Source organism: Dasypus novemcinctus, chromosome 6, assembly GCF_030445035.2.
Source record: "Dasypus novemcinctus isolate mDasNov1 chromosome 6, mDasNov1.1.hap2, whole genome shotgun sequence".
Classification (NCBI taxonomy): Eukaryota; Metazoa; Chordata; class Mammalia; order Cingulata; family Dasypodidae; genus Dasypus; species Dasypus novemcinctus.
The window spans coordinates 123,628,681-123,649,167 of record NC_080678.1 but is presented as its reverse complement, the minus strand read 5'-3'; the positions used below and the strand labels follow the sequence as shown (position 1 = coordinate 123,649,167).

Here is a 20,487-nt window from a genome sequence, read left to right as displayed (position 1 = left end):
TTCAATCTCTCTACTTGTGATTGGTGTGTTTAGGTCTCCTATTTTTTTTAAGGGTCAGTGTAGTTGGTTTGTATATTCCTAGGAATTTTTCCATTTCATCTGCATTGTCTAGTTAGCATACACTTGTTCACAGTATACTATATTTTTAAAATCAGTTTTATTGGTACATATTAATAAAGGATACAGTTCATCTAAAGCATGCAAGCAATGATATTTGGTGTAATCTCATAGTGGTGCATTTATCACTTCACTCATTTTTAGAGCATTTTCATTGTTTCAATAATAATAAATGACTATTTCTGGCTAATCCTGCAGAGTTTTTATTTACTCAGCTGTTTTATTGAGATGTATTCACATGTCATGTGTGTATCCAAAGTGTATAATCAATGTCTTTTAGTATAATCATATTGTGCATTCATCATAACGAAAAGTTTATAATTTCATTGCTTCAAACAGAAAAAGTCCATATTCCTTAGCATTCCTTCCCCAGTCCTACAGAGCCATGAATCTACTTTCATCTTTATAAATTTATTTATATTTGCATTTTATATAAATGGAATCATATAATATGTTTCATAATATATTTAGTTCATACATATTGTCCTCTTATGTCTGGCTTGCTTCACTCAACATAAAGTTCACCCATGTGTCATATGCTTTATGACTTCCATTTCTTCCTACAGGTGCATAATATCCCATCATGTGAATATACCACAGTTTGTTAATCCATTCATTGGTTGATGGATACCTGGGTTTCCAACTTTTGGCAATCATGAATAATGTTGCTGTGAACACTGGTGTGCAGATGTCTGTTCGTGTCAGTGATCTCAGTTCTTCTGGGTATATATCCAGTTAATAGTATTCCAGGGTCACATGACAAATCTATATTCAGTTTTTTTTTAGGAAGTGCTAAACAGGCCTCCTCAGTGATTGTACAGTTCTACATTCCCACCAACAGTGAATAAGTTTACTTGATTTTCCACATCCCCTCTACTCTGTCTTAACAGTTGCCATTCTACATGTGAAATGATATCTCATTGTAGTTTTGGTTTGTGTTTCCCTAATCATTTTGCTGTTGAACATTTTTTCCATGTGCTTTTTGCCATTTGTGTTTCTTCTTTGATCAAGTGTTTATTCAAGTCCTTTGCCATTTTAAAATTTGGGCCACTTATCTTTTTATTGTTGAGTTGTAACATCTCTTTATATATAATGGATATTTAAACCCTTATTGGACTTAAAATTGCCAAATTTTTTTCCCATCAAGTTGGCTGCTTTTTACCCTTTTGCAACTTTGAGGTAAAAAAGCAATTAATTTTGAGGAGGTCTGATTTATCTATTTTTCTTTTGTTGCATATGCTTTGGGTGTAAGGCCCAAGAAACCACCACCTACCAAAAGTTCTTTAAATATTTCACTACAGTTTTTTCTAGTAGTTTCATGACCCTATTTTATATTTAGGTGTCAAATCCATTTTGAGTTGATTCTTCTCTAAGGAGTGAGATAGGGGTTCTCTTTCATTCTTTGGGTTATGGATATCCATTTCTCCCAGCACTATTTTTTAAGAGAATTTTTGTCCATTAACTTGGACTTGGCAGGTTTGTCAAAAATCAGTTGGCCACAGAGGTGATGGTTTATTTATGGATTCTCATTTCTATTCCACTGAACAACATGTCTATCTTCATACCAGTACCATGCTGTTTTAACCACCTAGCTATGTAATATGTTTCAGGGTAAGGTAGTGAAATTCCTCCCATGTCACTCACTCTTCCTTTTTAGAATGCTTTTGGCTATTTCAGTGGACTTACCCATCCAAATGAATTTGGTAATTGCCTTTTCTATTTCTGTGGAGTGGCTTGTTGTTATTTTGATTGGTATTGCATTGAAACTATAAATCTCTTTGGGTAGGATTGACATTATCATAATATTTAGTCCTCCAATCCATGAGCACAGAATATCTTTGTATTTGTTTAGGTCTTTATTTATTTCTTTTAGGGATTTTGTTTTTAACTATATTATAAAATACCAGTAATCTACTCTAGTTCATCATTCATTCCCCAATCCTAAGGATTTGGGGATGATGGTGCCCACTCCACCTTGAACTGAGAGGGCCTTAGATCCCCTGGGACAGATGGATGGAACCATGTTGCTTGCAGTTGCATACTCTTCCTGTTCCTTGGAATGGTCATTTTCCATTGCTCCTTGTTGCCCTGGGTGTATACAAACAGCTGGTGAGTAGGTGATGCAACTCTGTTGAGATTCAGGGCCCAGCTGGCACTTGGACAGTCCAAAGATTTAAGTCTCTTGGACAAACATCTCTCAACTGTAGGATTAACTATAGGTTCAAATAGAAGGAGCAGAAGAGCCATGGGGGGGAACCACAACAGAGTCCATTCTAATCAGTGGGAAGCATAAATTCCAAATTAAGGCCCACTGGCAGGGCATCAAACTACTGCACTGTCTGCCCTTCCTATAGTGTCTGAATGTCTCCAGAGCCCTCAGGAACCCTGCTATTTCAAGTAGTATTTAGTTTCACCATCATTGAGATACTGCTGAGACATTAATAAGTGTAACCTGAATGACCTCCCAGCTCACTTTGAAGTCTCTTACTCATATAAACTCATTTGTCTTTACCTTTTCCCCCTTTTCTAGCTTTTTCTAGTTATGTTGCTAGTTGGAGTTTGGTAGTAATTCCTTGGTGCCAGGGAATTTCATCCCTGGGAGTCTAAACCTATGCAAGGGGAAATATAATGCATTTTTATACCGAGTTTGGCTTATTGAGAGACGATGTTTGAACAACACGGAGGATCTCAGAAGGTAATTCTTAGGCACTGTATGATACTTGGATAACTTGCAAGTTCAAAAGCAAAGGTTCATGAGAACATTCATCAATATCAGGGTCCCATCAATGGACCATCCTTCACTAGTCTGTGACCCTGTACTCAGGGGATTCTTGCTCTCCCATTAGAGAATGTGTCAGAGCTCTCAAGGATGGAAATTTGATATTCTTTCTGTTATTTTGTGAATCTCCACCCACTGTGACAATGCCTTATGAACACTTGAAAATATTTAAGTACTTCATAGGTATGCCTAAGGTTAACCTTCTCTCGTGTATCCACTATCACTGACACTTCATACCAATTATCCTCTCTTTTCATAGTTGTAACCCTTCTATGATCCAAATGGTCTTCAAAAATGAAGCCAACAAGGCCATCTGCCATAACTGTAGGACCTGGGTGTCTCCATAACCTTCAGGAGCACCACTACCTTGGGTTGAATCTACTATACATGCCTCTTCTGTCACTTTTACTGAACCTGTGGTTGGCGCAGGGATTGGTGTATGCTCAGGAAACTTTAATCTCTGGACTGTCCATATGACAGCTGGGCCCTGAACCTTAGCACTGTTGAAACACCTACTCTCAGTTCATTGGACTTGCCAAGGTCAGCTAAGAAGGAGGTGAGGATGGTCAACCACCACACCAAGGAACCGAAAGAGTCTACAACTGTCAGCAGGAGGATCCCATCCATCAGCCATGGGGGTCTAAGCCCCCTTGCAATTTAGATGTGGAGTGGCATTGCCATTGTAGGGTCCTCAGAATGGAGGAATAAAATATGGATTAGAGTGGACTTAGATATTTTACTATAGAATTATTGTGACTCTAGCAATGGAAGAAATTGTGTCCTTGTTGTGGAGACAGTGGCCATGGGAGTTGCTGAAGGCAGGGAGAGGGAGAAAGAGGTGTGATATGGGGGTATTTTCAGGACTTGGAGTTGTCCTGAATGATATTGCAGGGACAGATGGAGGACATTATATATCCTGTCATAACCCACTGAATGGGCAGGAGTGTAAACTATAAAGTATAATCCATGCTGTGTAACGGTGCTCCAAAATGTATTCATCAAAAGCAATGAATGTACCACACTACTGAAGTTGCTGATACGTGAGGAATAGGGGGTGTGAGGTATATGGGAACATCTTACATTTTTTTAATGTAACATTTTATGTTATCTATGTAACTTTAAAAAAAAGAGGTGCTAAAAAATAATTTTTAAAAAGTTAAAAACAATGAAGCCAGGGAAGCAGCTGTGGCTCAACCAGTTGGGCTTCCGTCTACCATATGAGAGGCCCTGGGTTCATGTCCCAGGGCCTCCTTGTGAAGGTAGGTTCACCTGCACACTGTGGAGGGCCACTGGGCCCGCAAGTGCTGTGGAGTGCCGCCTGGCTCACAAGTGCTGCAGAGAGCCGACTCAGCAAGGTGATCCAACAAAAAGGGAGAAAAGCAAAACAACAACAACAACAAAAAAACACAGAAGAGTGCACAATGAACGGACACAGAGAGCAAACAGGAAAACAGTCTGTAGGGGCGGGGAATAAATAAATAAATAATTAAAATGAAGCCAAATAAAGACCCAAATACAATTAGAAATAAACTAAATTAATGATAGTTTTAAATACAAGAAATAAAATACAAAAATTTTGAAAATAAAAATAAGGAAAATAATATTAAAATGTGACATTGTCTTTCAACACTGTAAGATCTGTTGTCTTGTATGTACAGTGATATATTCTTCCTTTTATTCCCCTAAGTCTTATTTTTTTCATTTTTTCTCCAAAGAAGCTTTGGGTTACAGAAAAGTAACTTAAACAATATAGGGGATTCCCATATACGCAAGATACTACCCCATTTCCCCTCTCCCCTATTAAAAACCTTTTACACGTGGATGGTACATTTCTCAAAATGATATATAAATATTGAAACATTGTTGCCAACCATCATCAATGACTTAAATTAAGGTTTACATTTTTGCCAATACACTTTTTAAAATTTTGATGAAATTTAAAATGATCTGTATCTGTCATTGCAAGATCATGTAGTACAATTCCATCACCCCCAAATTGCTCCATGTTTCATCTATTCTCTTCTTCCCTCCCCTCTCCTTTCAGGACCCATGGCAACCACAAAGCTTCACTACTTGAAGAAAAAGATTGATAGCTACTTGCAACAGCACTGAGTTTTTTTTTTTTTTTTTTTTTTTTTAGTGTGTGAAAGGCATGGATGGACTTTATTTATTACCCTATATCTACAGTTTAATTTGAGGTAAAATATAAGCAACACATAAAAATGCCTACTTTGCTACCATGTAATATAATTCTCCATTGTGAATATTGTGATAAGCTAATGAAAACTCTATGCCATCACATACTCTAGGCTTTTTCATATAGGTGGTATTTTACAACTCTTATTGTTTGTGAAATCTCAACACAGGTAAGATTCTCCTACAACTGGCGAAGACATCAGAAGGTGCGTAATTAGCTTATTGACCCTTTACACCCCACACTGGAGCCTCAATGTTACACGCAGAATTATAAAATAATGAAGGCAATGAAACTCCCTTGAGCCTGATCAAAGTTGGCACGCTGTTTCAAAGAATTCCACGCCACAATAGGTTACATGATAGCACTGAGTTTTTGACATGCTGGTCGTTCCTCCCCTATCAGGCACTTTCCATGCTCTCAAGAGACCCTGCCCCTCTATTTGAAAGCATAGCAGAAGTCCCAGGATAGGAATTATGTGGGAGGAATTATGTGGGTCTCCACTCACTGATACAAACTACTATGACAAGCTGAACACTCAGTCCCTATGGGCCTGCTGTAGGTGCACCCTGTCCCACATGTCTCCCAAATCTAGCACCCTAAACCAGTAAGCCTTCCCTGCCATATTTGCCAAAGGAACATTCCCAACATTTTAGTTTCAACCACGTACCACAAAACCCAAATTCATCTCCTCCAAACCTTCCCCCAGTTCCATAGACAGCCCAACCCACCCTCTCCCCACTCCCACCTCACAAACAAGCCCTGCCAAACCCAATAGCATCACTGCACCACTAGTCATGCAAGTCCACTGCACAACTACATCCTTCTACCTTTTCATAGATTTAACCTATATGGGCATTGGCTCACAACCTTATTCTGCCTTTCTGTCTCATGTAAACCTATCTTCCAGACACTAGCCTTATGAGTCTGCTCAGTATGTTTTTATCATATCAGTGAAGTATGTAATATTTGTCCTTCAATGCCTGGCTTGATAAGATCTTCAAGATTCATCCATATTATCCCACGTGTTAAAAGTGCATTCCTTCTTACAGCTGAGTAATATTCCATTGTATGCATATATCACAATTTGTTTATCCATTCATCTGCTGATGGAAATTTGGGTTGTTTCCATCTTTGGGCAATAGTGAGTAATGCTGTTCTGAACATTAGTGTGCATTTATCTATTCATGTCCCTGCTTTCCATTCTTCTGGGTATGTACCCAGCAGTGGGATTGCTATATTTAGCTTTCTGAAGAAATGCTAAACTGTCTTCAACAATGACTGTGCCATTTTCCATTCCCACCAACAGTGGATGAGCCTTCCTATTCCTCCATATCCTCTCCAACAAGTGTAGTTCTCTGTTTTTTTTTTTTTTTTAATACCTGACAGTCTATCAGATGTAAGATATTATCTCTCTTTAGTATTGCTTTGCATTTCCCTAACAGGTAGAGATGTTGAGCAACTTTTCATCTGCATTTTAGCAAGTAGTATTTCTTTGGATAAGTGTCTATTCAAATCACTTGCCCATTTTTTAAACGGGTTGCTTATCTTTTTGTATTTTTGAGCTGTTGGATTTCTTTATATATGCTGGAAATTAGACTTCTATCAGACATTTGGTTACCAAATATTTTCTCCCATTGGGTAGGCTATCTTCATTTTCTTGACAAACTTCATTAATGTGCAAAAGGTTTTAATTTTTAGGAGATCCCATTTACTTTTTCTTTCACTGCTCATGCTTTGGGTGTGAAGTTCTGAAACCATTTCCTATTACAAGGTTCTTTAGATGCTTCCCTACATTATCTTCCATGGTCTTTATGATTTTGGTACTATATTTAGATCTTTTATTCATCTTCACTTGATTTTTTTATAAGGTGTGAGACTGTGTTCCTCTCTCATTCTTTGGATATGTATATCCAGTTCTCCAAACAACATTTGTTGAAGAGGCCATTCTCACCCAATTGAGTGTGCTTGGTGGCCTTGTCAAATATCAGATGACAGTATATGCAAGGATCTATATCACAATTCTTAGTTCAGTTCCATTTGTTTATATGTCTGTCCTTGTGCCAGTGCAATACAGTTTTGACCACTGTAGCTTTGTAGTATGTTTTAAACTCTGGTAGTGTGATTCCTCCAATTTCATTTTCTTTTTCAATATGTCATTGGCAATTCGGGACCTTTTGCCCTTCCAAATAATTCTTTTATTTCTTTTGTTAACGCCTTTCAAAATTCTTGATATAATTCCCTTGTTAAGCCATGTGGTCCTGGACTTTAATTTGTTGGGAGATTTTTGGTTGATGAATTCAATCTCATTAAATGTGGATGGTTTGTTAAGTCCTTTATTATGATTATGATTTATTTTTTAATTATCTTTTTAAAAGTTAATAGATCACACAAAACATTACATTAAAAATCATGAGGTTCCCATATACACACTCCCCACCCCCACCCCATCAATTTTTTAATTGTATTTTTTAATCACAAAAAATGTTAGATTAAAAAAGGTAAGAGGTTTTGATATACTCCCCACCCTCCCTCACCCTATTCCTCTCACATCAATGACGTCTTTCATCATTAAGGAACACTGTTTGCATTTGGTGAATATTTTTGGAGCACTGCTGCACTGCATGGATTATAGTTTCTATTGTAGTTTACACTCTCCCCCAGTCCATTCAGTGGGTTATAGCAGAATATAAAATGTCCAGCATCTGTCCCTGCAATGTCATTTAGGAGAGCTCCAAGTCCTGAAAATGTCCCCACATCTCATCTCTTCTTCCTTCTCTCTGCCTTCAGCAACTACTGTGGCCAGTTTCTCCACATCAGTGCTACAGTTTCTTCCATTACTAGTCACTCTAGTTCTATCATAGAATACCAGTAAGTCCACTCTAATCCACATTTTATTCCTCCATCCTGTGGACCCTGGAATAGTGATGTCCACTCCACCTCTATATTGAGAGGGGGCTTAGATCCCACATGGTCGGTGGATGTGATTCTCCTGCTTGGAGTTGTAGGCGCTCTCTTGCCCTGGTGTGATGGTTGATCATCTTCACCTCCCTGTTAGCTGACCTGGGTAAGTCCAATGAACCACAGGGTAGGAGTTGCAACTGCTGAGACTCAGGGCATAGCTGGTACATGGCCAGTCCTGGGATTCAAGTCTCCTGGGTATACACCAACCCTGGTGCCAACCATAGGTTCAATAATAGTGATATAAGAGGCATATGTAGAAAGTTCACATCTGAGTCCAACTCCATCACACTCAGAAACACAAATTCCAAACTAGGGCCCACTGACAGGGCACTGGACTCTCGAGCCAACTGCAATGACCATAGAACCTGTGAGTCTCTGTAGCCCTCAGGAGAATCAGTACCTGGGCTTGTATCTACTTTGGCTGTTTCTGAAGTCCTGCTGAGTTGTGCATAAGTGAGACCCCTCTGTTGACCTCCCAACTTTTTGATGACTCTTAGCCATATAAGCTAATTTATCTTTGCCATTTCCTCCATTTTTCAAGGTAAAAAAGCAATTTTTAAAACATCCTACATGTAGGCTGAGATATTCTGCTGGTCAGAGTTGACACTTTTATTCAAGGTCTCTTTCTAGTTGCATCACCATTTAGTGATTAGTAGTAATCCCTTGGCAGCAGGGAGGCTCATCCCTGGGAGTCATGTCCCACACTGGGGGGAAGGTAATGAATTTACATGCTGAGATTGGCTTATAGAGTGGCCACATTTGAGCAACATGGAGGCTCTCAGGAGGTAACTCTTTGGCACCTTATAGCTCTAGGCCTAGTTCATAGTTCAGGCACACAGGCTCTTAAGCATAGTCATCAGTATCAGGGGCTCATTGTTGGACCATCCTTCTTCTTTGGTCTTTGCCATTGCACTTGGGGTATTGTTGCTGTTTATTGGGGAAGATGATAGAGCTTCCCTGAGGAGGAACTCAGCACTCCATCAGTCGTCATTTCTAGCTGTAACTATTATGAAAATACCCATCATATATCCAAACATTTTTATGTACCCTACATATATGCCCTGAAGAACTCCCTCCCAACCATGTGCCCCCCCATCAATAACACCCCACACCAGTGTACCTGCCCTGCCATAGTTGAACTTCTCTGTGGCCTAAAACTTTTTCAAAAATGAAGCCTAATATATTGCCAAATTCAATTAATAGGAAAATGAAATATAGTAATGGTTTTAAAGATTAGAATGAGAATACAAACTAATTTAGAAAAAGTAAAAAAAGTAAAAATAAATAGTATTAAAAATGAAAATATTATAAAGCTTTGTTTTTGATGTTTTGCCTTTCATCACTGCAAAAGGAGTTGCCCTGTATGTACAGTGGCAAGGCAGTTTCTTTAATTTCTTCCTCAGTGTCTACATTCTGTTTTTTTCCTAATTTTAAATTTTGTCTCCTCAAAAGTTTTGGATCATAGTAACACATATACACTATAGGGGACTCCCATACATCCAACATCAAACCATTTTCCCCATTCCCCAATAATGATCTTTTTACATGTTCATGTTATATTTGCTGCAGCTGATGTACAGATATTGAAACAGCTTACAAGCAGTTCCATTTTAGTTTACATTACAGTTTATACTTTAGACTGGACAATTTTCTAAATTTTTAGTTACCTTATATTTTACATTATGGTTTACATTTTAGCCAATAGACTTTTATACATTTTTGTTGTAATTTAATATGTCTTATATTCATCATTGCATGATCTTGTGGAACATTTCCATTGCCCCCATTTATCCTAATTCCATCTATTCTATTCCTCTCTCCCTCTCCCCTCAATTCCCATGGTGACAATCAATCTTCATTACTTGAAGGGCCAGATTCACAGATACTTGCGACACTGTTGAAGGCTTGACATATAGACTCCCTAACCCATTTGGAGCCACCAGTTCTCTTAAAAGAGAAACAGTTCTCTCTGCTTGAGAACACCAGGACTCCCCAGGATGTGGGTACAGTTTCACACTCATTGTATGGGTCTCCAGCCAATGATATAACACACTCTGACAATATGAGTACACACTCCCTAGAAGCCTGCCCCTGTGCCAGATGACTCTCCTTAGGCACCTTAAACAGGTAATTCTTATTATATTTCTTAGCATTTTCTTAACATTAAATTTTAAACCACATACCTGAAAATCTCCCATGTTCAACTGTTCCCCCAACCCTCCCCCAAATTCCTTGGGCCATCTGACTCATCCTCCCAATCCTAGCCCCCCTCAAGCACACAAAGCCCCACCCAAAGTTATCCCTATGCCCCCATCTTATCCCTTCCCTGTATAAATACTTACCTCCAGCTTATCATAGATTTCACCCATGTCAGCATCAGCTCACAACCTTCTCCCCACCGCCCCCCCAACTTCCTTGTAGCCTATCATCCAGTCTCTAGCTCTCTGAGACAGCTGGGTTTACTTATTTCATATCAGAGAGGTCATGCAGTATTTGTCCTTAAATGCCTGACTTGCTTCACTCAAAATAAGGTCCTCAAGATTCATCCATGTTATCCCATGTGTTTGTACTGTATTCCTTCTTATAGTTGAGTAGTATTCCATTGTATATATATATACTACATTTTATTTATCCATTCATCTGTTGATGGGCATTTGGGTTGAGTCCAACACTCAGCAATAGTGAATAATGCTGCTATGAGCATTGGTGTGCATATATCGGCTTGTGTCCTTGTTTTCAGTTCTTCTGGCTATATACCCAGCAGTGGAATTGCTGGGTCCTATGGCAAATCTATAGCTAGTTTTTTTGAGAAACCACTGGACCCTTCTGCATTCCCACCAGTAGTGAATGAGTGTTCCCATTCCTCCACATCCGCTCCAACACTTGTAGTCTTCTGTTTTTTTTGATAACTGCCAGTCTTATGGAAGTAAGCTGATATCTCATTGTAGTTTTGATTTACATTTTCCTAATAGCTTGTGTTTTTGAGCATTTTTTTCATGTGCTTTTTAGCCATTTGTATTTCTTCTTTGGAGAAGTGTCCGTTCATATCTCTGCCCATTTTTTAAATGAGTTGTTTGTCTTTTTATTTTCGAGATACAGGAGTTCTTTAGATATGCAGGATTAGTCTCATATCAGATATATGGTCACCAGATATTTTCTCCCATTGGCTAGACTGTCTTTTCACTTTCGTGACACACTCTTCTGAGGTGAAAGGTCTTTAATTTTGAGGAAGTGCCATATATCTATTTGTTCTTTCTCTGCTTGTGCTTTGGGTGTGAAGTTCATGAAGCCATTTCCTATTATAAGGCCCTGTAGATACTTTCCTACATTGTTTTCCAAGGTCTTTATGATCTTGGGTCATATATTTAGGTCTTTGATCCATCTTGTTGATTTTTGTATAACTTGTGAGATGATAATCCTCTTTCATTCTTTTGCATATGGATATCCAGTTCTCCAGGCACCATTTTTAAAGATGCCATTTGCTCCAGTTGAGTGGTTTGGTGGCCTTGTCAAATACCCTATGACTATATATATGAGGATCTATATCAGAACTTTCATTTGATCCCATTGATCTGTGTGTCTATCTTTGTGCCAGTACTATGCCATTTTCACTACTGTAGCTTTGTAGTATGTTTGAAGTCAGGTAGTGTGAATCCTCCAATTTCATTTTTCTTTTTCAATATGTCTTTGGCTACTCATGGCCTCTTTTCTTTCCAAATAAGTTTCATAGTTAGTATTTCTAGTTTATTAAAAGATTCTCTGTTGATTTTCATTGGGGTTGCATTAAATCTGTAGATCAGTTTTGGTAGGATAGACATCTTAATAATATTTAGTCTTCCTATCCATGAACAAGGAATATTCTTCCATTTACTTAGGTCTTCTTTGATTTCTTTGAAGAGTGTTGTGTAGTTTTCTGTGTATAAGTCTTTTACATCTTTAGTTAAGTTTATACCCATATGTTTGATTTTTTTATTTCCTATTGTAAATGTTATTTGTTTCTCAATTTCCATAGCAGTTTGCTCATTATTGGTGTACAGAAATGCTAGTGATTTTTATGCATTGATCTTATAACCTCCAGCTTTACTACCCTTATTTGTAAATTCTAGAAGCTTTATTGTAGGCTTCTTAGGGCTTTCTATATATAGGATCTTGTCATTTGCAAATAGTGAAATTTTGACTTCTTCCTTTCCAGTTTGGATGCCTTTTATGTCTGGTTCTTGCCTTAGTGCTCGATCACGTACTTCTACAACGTTAAATAGAAAGGGTGATAATGGGCATCCTTGTCTTGTCCCTGATCTTAGGGGGAAACATTTTATAAATTTCACCATTGTTAATGATGTAAATGTGGGTTTTTAATATATACCCTTTATCATGTTCAGAACATTTCCTTCTATTCCGATATTTGCACTGTTTTTATCAAGAAAGGATACTATATTTTGTTAAATGCTTTTTCTGCATCCATATATATGATCATGTGATTTTTTTCCTTAAATCTATTTTATGTGGTGTATTATATTAATTAATTTTCTTATGTCGAACCATCCTTGCATACCAGGAATGAAACCCACTTGGTCATGGTGTATAATTGGTTATAATGTGTTTTTGAATTAGATTAGCAAGTAGGCATGATGGGATTTATGCTGTTTGGGGTGTGCTGTACTTCTTGGACATGTACATCCATATCCCTCAATAGGTTTGGGAAGTTTTCAGCCATTATTTCCTCCAACAGTCCTTCTGTCCTCTTTCCTTCTCTTCTTCTTCTGGGATGCCTATAATGCATATGTTTTTGAGTTTTGCACTGTCATTCAGGTCCCTAAGTCCCTGCTGGATTTTTTCTGTCTTTTTAACCATCAGTTCTACTATCTGTTTGATTTCATTGTTCTGTCTTCCACATCACTAATTCTTTCCTCTGCCTCTTCAAATCTTGTTATTTGCTGAGTGTATTTTTTATTTCTTGAGTTGTCCTGATCATCACCATCATATCTGTTATCTTTTCCTGTATGATTACAATTTCTTCTGTATGCTCTCCAAGTGTTTTCTTAATATCCTTAATCTCTTCCTTCACTTCATTTAATTAGCCCATGATATATGTTCTGAGAGCTTTGATTAGTTTTTTGATGTTCCACTCTTCTCTTTGTTTTTTTAGTTCATTCATTGGATTGGGCAATGTTTTCCTGATTGTTGGTATGCCTTGTAGTTTTTTGTTGCTGTCTGGTCATCATTTTATCTTGATGGGTTTATTCAGTTGATTAGCTTCTCTGTCTGGTCTCATGGTTTATTTAGGTGTTGTTTTTGTGTTCATATTAAGTCTTCTCTTTGACACTTTGTCCTTCTTATTCCTTTTCCTTGTTGTTGTGTAAGTTCCCTTGAAGGTAAATATAAGGGCCAGAGAAAGCAAAAGGGGTAAGAAAAGAAAAAGTATAGTACTAGTATTGATAGTAAATGTTAACAGAAGTACCATGTAAGATCTAGGAGAATGGATATTAAACTCTTGTAAGCTGTGTAGAGTTATAACAGTAAAGAAAGTGAAATACTTATAATGAGATAGTAAATTGAATATGGGGAGGAATATACTATGACTTAAAAGGCCAGTGTGGGGAAACGGACTTTGGCCCAGTGGTTAGGGCGTCCGTCTACCACATGGGAGGTCCGCGGTTCAAGCCCCAGGCCTCCTTGACCCGTGTGGAGCTGGCCCATGCACAGTGCTGATGCGCGCAAGGAATGCCGTGCCACACAGGGGTGTCCCCCGCGTAGGGGAGCTCACGCGCAAGGAGTGCACCCGTAAGGAGAGCCGCCCAGCGCGAAGGAGAGAGCAGCCTGCCCAGGAATGGCGCCGCCCACACTTCCCGTGCTGCTGATGACAACAGAAGCGGACAAAGAAACAAGACGCAGCAAAAAGACACAGAGAACAGACAACCGGGGGAGGGGAGGGGAATCAAATAAATAAAAATAAATCTTAAAAAAAAAAAAAAAAAGCCAGTGTGGTCAGGAAAAAGAGAAAGAGAAAAGAAAGGACAATAGTATAAAGAGTGAATAAAAGATAGAAAACAGAAAGAAGTATTAGAAATGAGAAGTCAAAAAAAATTGGGGGCTAAACAAAATGAGGTGGAATGTAAGAGAAACAATAAATGATGGAGGATAGAAAGTTGTAAAGGAAAGGGGATAGCATTGGTAGCCAAAATCAGTACACACAGAAAAGAGGAAATTGAGGATGAGGAAACACAGGAAATAAGAAATGCTTCCTGCAGCTCCTAATATAAAGAAAGGAAAAAGAAAAAAATAAGGGGGGGGGGGTGGGCGGGAAGCAAGCAAGAAAAACAAAAAAGAAAAGAAAAGAAAAAAGGGCCATGGGGGGATAAAGAGGAAGGGAAAACATGAAAACAAACCAACAAAAAAGACCAGACAAGGCCTCAAGCAAAGAATCCTCTGCGATTGAATAAACTGCTTAGGAGTCTAACCTTCCCCCTTTTTCCCTTCCTCACTTCCCTCTCTCCCAGGGCAGCAGGAAGGCTTTGTGAGGGGTCCTGTAGGAGATTCAAATGGGTCCCTGGTGAACCAACTCACCACAGAAAATAATGACTCTTAATTTCTTGAGAGAGAGCACCCACACCTTGCCAGGAACACTAAATATGCTATTGGAAGCCTGTAAAATACATCCTACTGTCCCTCTCCCTTAGGTGTACTACATGGGGTCTAGTTAATTATCTGACTCCTCCTTCTTCCAGACCATGTTTCTTATCCCAGGGCATTTAGGTAAATTGGGCTCTCTCAGCAGATTCACCTCTCCTTTCTTCCTAGTCTCTCCCCAAGCCAGCTGCTATGCTCCTTCAAGCTCAAAAATTAAAGTGGGGTACCAGAAATTTGAACCTGCACTCCTCAGGCCCCTCTGCACCTCCCACCAAAACCCTCCCATTCCTGGAGTTCCTCTAAGATCAGAGGGCTATGCAAATGCTGGATTTCAGGGGGTGCTGTGTTTGGGAAACGGAGACTCAGAATAATGCAGACTCAGGGTACGTGTTTCTGTGGAATGTTGGTAAAGGGAGTTCAAGGAACATGGGCCTGGGGATCGTGCATTTGGGATACATGGGGCTTGGGAATGCTGCCATGCAACCAGCAGTTTTCAGGGAATGCTGCAACCCTCAGCCTTAGGGAGAAGGCTTTTGCCTTCCCACAGCCTCCTACTTCAATGTTTGAAACCTGTAGTTTTACCCTAAGCAAGCATTACTTTTGTTGCAGTCTCTCCAGATCAGTGTCCAGACACCTCCTACTTTGTAGGTTTCTGAAACAGCCCATCTAGCAAGATTCCATCCATACCCATCTGTTCCTCTGCAGGAGAGATGATGAGGGTGTATTCACTCGGATGCCATCTTGGCTCACCTTGTTAAGTTCTTATATGACTTGTAGCATCAGTGTAGGTTGTTTGTCCATTTCTATGAATTTCTCCACTTCATCTAGGTTTTCTGTTTGTTGGCATAATACAGTTTCTCATAATATCCTCTTATGATTGTTTTTATTTTTGTGGGATCAGTTTTTACTTTCCCCTTTCATTCTGTATTTATTTGCATCATCTTTCTTTTTCTTTGTTAGTGTACCTAGAGGTTTGTACATTTTATTGATCTTCTCAAAGAACCAACTTTTGATTTTGTTGATATTGTCTATTGTATTTTTTTGTTCTCAATTTCCTGTATTTCTGCTCAAATCTTTATTACTTATTTCCTTCTACTTGCTTTGGGATTGATTTGATTTTTTTTCTAGTTTCTCTAGTTATTAATTTATATCTTTGATTTAGTTCTTTTTTTTATGCTTTTCTAAAAATTTTATTGTGATAACATAACATTTCCCTTTTTTTCATATTTTAAAGATACATAGATCACACAAAATGTTACATTAAAAAATATAAGAGGCTCCCGTCTACCCTACTCCCCACACCCCCTATACCTCCCACATCAACTTCTTTCATTAGTGTGGTACATTCATTGCATTTGATTTGTACATTTTGGAGCATTGTGACACAGCATGGATTACAGTTTATGTTCTCTCCCAGTCCATTCAGTGGGTAATTGCAGGATATATAATGTCCTGCATCTGTCTCTGCAGTATCATTCAGGACAACTCCAGGTCCTGAAAAGGCCCCAATATCACACCTCTTTTTCCTTCTCCCTGCCTTTTCTTTTGTAATATAGGTGTGTAGGTCCGTATATTTCCCTCTGAAGACTGCCTTCGCTTGTAAGTTGTGTCCTCATTTTAATTTGTTTCCATTTACTTACTGATTTCACTTGCAATTTCTTCTTTAACACTGATTATTTAGTAGTGTGTTGTTCAGACTCTACATATTTGCAAATTTACTTTTTTCCTATTATTGATTTCCAGTTTCATTCCATTATGATCTGAAAAAAGTGCTTTTTGTAATTTCAGTCTTCTTATATTTATTGAGAGCTTCATTGTGCCCTAACATGGGTTCTGTACTGGAGAAAGATCAATGGGCACTTGAGAAGAATGTATAATCTGTTGAGTTTGGATGCAGTGTTCTGTCTATGTCTGTTAGGTCTAACTCATTTATCATATTGTTCAAGTTCTCTGTTTCCTTGTTGATCTTCTGTCTAGTTCTATCTAATGATGTGAGGTGGTGTTGAAGTCGCCTATGATTACTGTAGATATGTCTTTTTCTCCATTCAGTTTTGCCAGGGTTTGTCAGATGTAATTTGGAGCACCATGGTTAGGTGCATAGATATTTATGGCTGTTCTGTCTTCCTGGTGTATTGTCCATTTTATTAGTAGTAATGTATAATGACATTCTGTGTCTTATAACTTTTTTGCATTGAAAGTCTTTTGTCTGATGTTAGCATAGCCCCTGCTCTTTTTTGGCTACAATTTGTGTGGAGTATCTTTTTCCAACCTTTCTCTTCCAGCCTCTTTGTATCCATGGGTCAAAGGTGAATTTCCTGTAAGCAGCGTATGGAGAGCTCATGTTTTTTGTTTTGTTTTGTTTCATTTTTTTTTTTTTTCCATTCTGTCAGCCTGTGTCTTTAGATAAGGGAGTTTAATCCATTCACATTCAATTGATATTACTGTAAATGCATTATTTTCTCTATTTTATTCCTTGGTTTTGATATGCCATATCATAGTTCTGTCTCTACTCTTTTGGTTATCCTTTCTCTATTCTTTCTTCTATACTCTCCTCCAGGTCTCTCCTTTTTATTTCAGGTTCTAAGGCTTTTTAAAATATTTCCTGCAAAGATGGATTCTTTTTTGCCAACTCGCTTAGTTATTGTTTAATATTTTATAGTCTTTCATTTTTCAAGGACAATTTCCCTGGATAAAGAATTGTCAGCTGCCAGTTTTTCTCCTTCAATATCCTAGTTGTATCATTCCACTCTTTTCTTTCTGCCATGGTTTCTGAACAGAAATATGTGCTAAGTCTTTCTGGGCATCCATTGTATGTGGTTGTTTGCTTCTCCCTTGGTACTCTTAAGAATTTTCTCATTTTTGACATTTGACATTCTGAGTGGTATGTGTCTTGGAGTAAGTCTATTTGGATTTATTCTGATTGGGTGCACTTCTTGAACATGTACATTCAGTTCTTTTATGAGATTTTGGAAGTTTTCTAATATGATTGTTGCGTGGCGCGATAGCCTGACCCAACGCGCCAGAGGTCAGGGGAGGGCTCGCTCCTGTAACACCACCGGCGGAGGTACTCCCGTAAGAAGCACCTGTTCTCCAGGCGTGGGGGACGCGCGGTTAGGAAAGAACCACGGAGACCGCCTGAGCGCAGGAACAGGTCTGCTTTATTGCGGAAGTACACTTGGTTATATAGGGTTGGGTAAAGGGAGGGGTAGGAGCTAGGGCGGGTTAGCTACGGGGCGGCAGTGGATAGGGGGAAGTGGGCGGGTGGTTATGAGGTAAGCGGTAGCTAAGGAAGGAGGCAGATTATGTGTGGGCAATGTGGTCGGGACTGGCGGGGAAGACAGCAACGGCTGGAAGGGGAAGATAACAACAGCGGGGAGGAGGGGTGGAGGGAGGCAGTAACATATGATTTCCTCAAATACTCTTTCTACCCCCTTTCCCTTCTCTTCTCTTTCTGGAATTCCCATGACATGTTTGTTGTTTCATATTATCATTCAACTTTCTGAGCTCCTGCTCTGTTTTTTCCATTTTTTTCTCTCTTCAATTTTAGCTGCTCAGCCTTCTGTCTCGCTAATTCTTTCTTCTATCATTTTGAGCCTTCTGTTTTTGATCTCAGTAATTGTGTCTTTCACTCCCATGAGCTCTGTTAATTTTCTGTTCAGGATTTCAAATTCTTCTTTGTACTCATTCAATGTCTCCTTTTTTATTTTTAAAAAATATATATATTTTAAAGATACTTAGGTTGCAAAAATATTACATAGAATATATAGGGGATTCCCATATGCCCCACATCCCATGCCTCCCATATTTTTCTGCATTTGGCAACATCATTCATTAGTGTGTACATTCATTGCAACTGATAAACACATTTTGGAGCATTATCACTAAGCCTTGATTATACTTTACATTGTAGTTTATAATCACTCTCAACTCTGTAGGTTATGGCAGGATATATAATGTCATTTATTTCTTTATACAAATTATCTTTCAACTAATTAATTTGATTTTGGAAATTTGTACACATCTTGCTAATTAGTTCTCTCAAATCCTGTGTCTCTTCTAGGTCTTTGGTGTATACCTTATTCTGGGCCATGTCTTCCATTTGCTGATGTCTAGGTCTTTGTTTAGGATGTTGTTTACTCAGATACTCAATTTCTTTCTGTTTTGTAGGGATTTAGTGGTCGGTGACTGTGTATTATCACTACTCTTTGATTCTTGGTTCAACCTGGATTGTTAGGATTGTTCCTGTAATACTCAATCTGGATCCAGTAATTTTCTCCAGACCCACTTCCTAGGGCCTCGGGGAGGTAATCTACAGAGGCCTGAAATAACCTCTTACTTATTTTTAATATTCTCACTTATCCTTCCTTGTTCTTCCAGAAGATAGTGCTCTTTGGCAGCTCTCAGTTCCATGCCTGGTCAGAGTGTATTTGTTACAACACAGAAAGACTCAATGTGATAAATCTTCCTTCCTGGAGACTAAGAGCCTTTGTAATTCAAACTTTCTCATAAACCATTTTGTAGCCTTTGGCAGCACTCTTCCTTCTTACAGGTAGGAAAATTCCACTCCCCTCTGGGTCCTCAACAATCAATCTTGGTTAGTAGAGATGATTCAGAGGGCCCTATATCTTTAGCTCCTTGCTGGCTCCCAAAGCAAAAAATGCCATGGCCCCTCCTGGCCTGGAAGGGCTTGGACACAGCACACCAAATTTGTGGGTCAGAATCTGGTCAGACTTAAGCTATGTCCTTCTCTCTCGCCTTTCCTGGGGTGCTAGATCTCTGGAGCCCCTTTGGAGCCACAAGCCGAGAGGCTTGGGTTCTTAATATGTCTTAAGGGTGGAAGAGTGTGCCACCAACAGCAACGGCTGGTCTCTACTCACAGCTCTGTTGATGCAATTCCCCTCCTTTTTCCCTCTCTCCACTGAGTGGTGCCCAGCCTTCACCTGATGTCCTAAATCCTAGATCTTTTTCCAGGCTGTTTATGCCTTACTCTAGATATTTTTCTAGAGGAGGCAAGAGTCCTCTGTCTTTCTAGCCCACCATCTTCCCGAAAGTCTCTACATCAAAATCTCTTGTCATTTTCTTTTGTTTCAATGTAGTTATTGATTTCTTTTGTGATTTCCTTCTTGTCCCACTGATTGTCTAAGAATGTGTTAACTTCCATATCTTTGTGCCCATCTCTTTTCTTGTCCCTTACTGATTTTCAGCTTTATTCCATTGTGGTCAGAGAAATTACTTTGTATAATTTCAATCTTTCTGAACTTACTGAGTTGTTCTGTCACCTAGCATGTGGTCTCTTCAGGAGAATGTTCCATGTGCACTTGAGACACATGTATATCCCAGTGTATTTGGGTGTAATGTTCTGTGTAAGTCTATTAAGTCCAGATCCTCTATTATATTGTTCAGCGTCTCCGTTTCTTTACAAATCCTCTGTGGACGTGTTCTGTCTAATGGTGAAAATGGTGTTTAAAAGTCCCCTACTAAAATTTTAGAGGCATCTATTTCTCCTCTTAGTTTTTCTAATGTTTGTCTCAGTTATTTTGAGGTGTTCTGAGGAGGTACATAAATGTTTATGATTATTCTTTCATCTTGATAGATTGCCCCTTTTATTAATATATAGGGTCCTTCTTTGTCTCTTACAATAATATTGGATTTAACATCTAATTTCTCTAATATTAGTATTGCTACTCCTGTTCTTTTCAGATTATAGTTTACATGTAAAATTGTTTTCTAACCATTCAGTTTCAGCCTACTTGTGTCCCTAGGTCTAAGGGGAGTTTCTTGTAAACAGCATATAGATGGTCATATC

The 20,487-nt window shown here is 38.7% G+C and overlaps 1 protein-coding gene across 7 annotated transcripts in view; it reads left to right on the top strand.

The window, feature by feature from the left end:
* Positions 1-20,487, top strand: part of LOC101421007 (zinc finger protein 709-like) — a 211,055-nt gene that overhangs the window by 24,532 nt on the left and 166,036 nt on the right. For 3 of the 7 annotated variants that reach the window (XM_071215941.1, XM_071215938.1, XM_071215939.1), the window contains one exon: positions 5,037-5,094. The exons of 2 other annotated variants lie outside the window; for them this stretch is intronic. The gene's annotated coding sequence lies outside the window, so the exon portion shown is untranslated. Of the gene's footprint in view, positions 1-4,940; positions 5,095-20,487 lie in introns of all 7 variants that reach the window. 2 more of the 7 variants (XM_071215940.1, XM_071215937.1) reach the window with 1 other exon arrangement.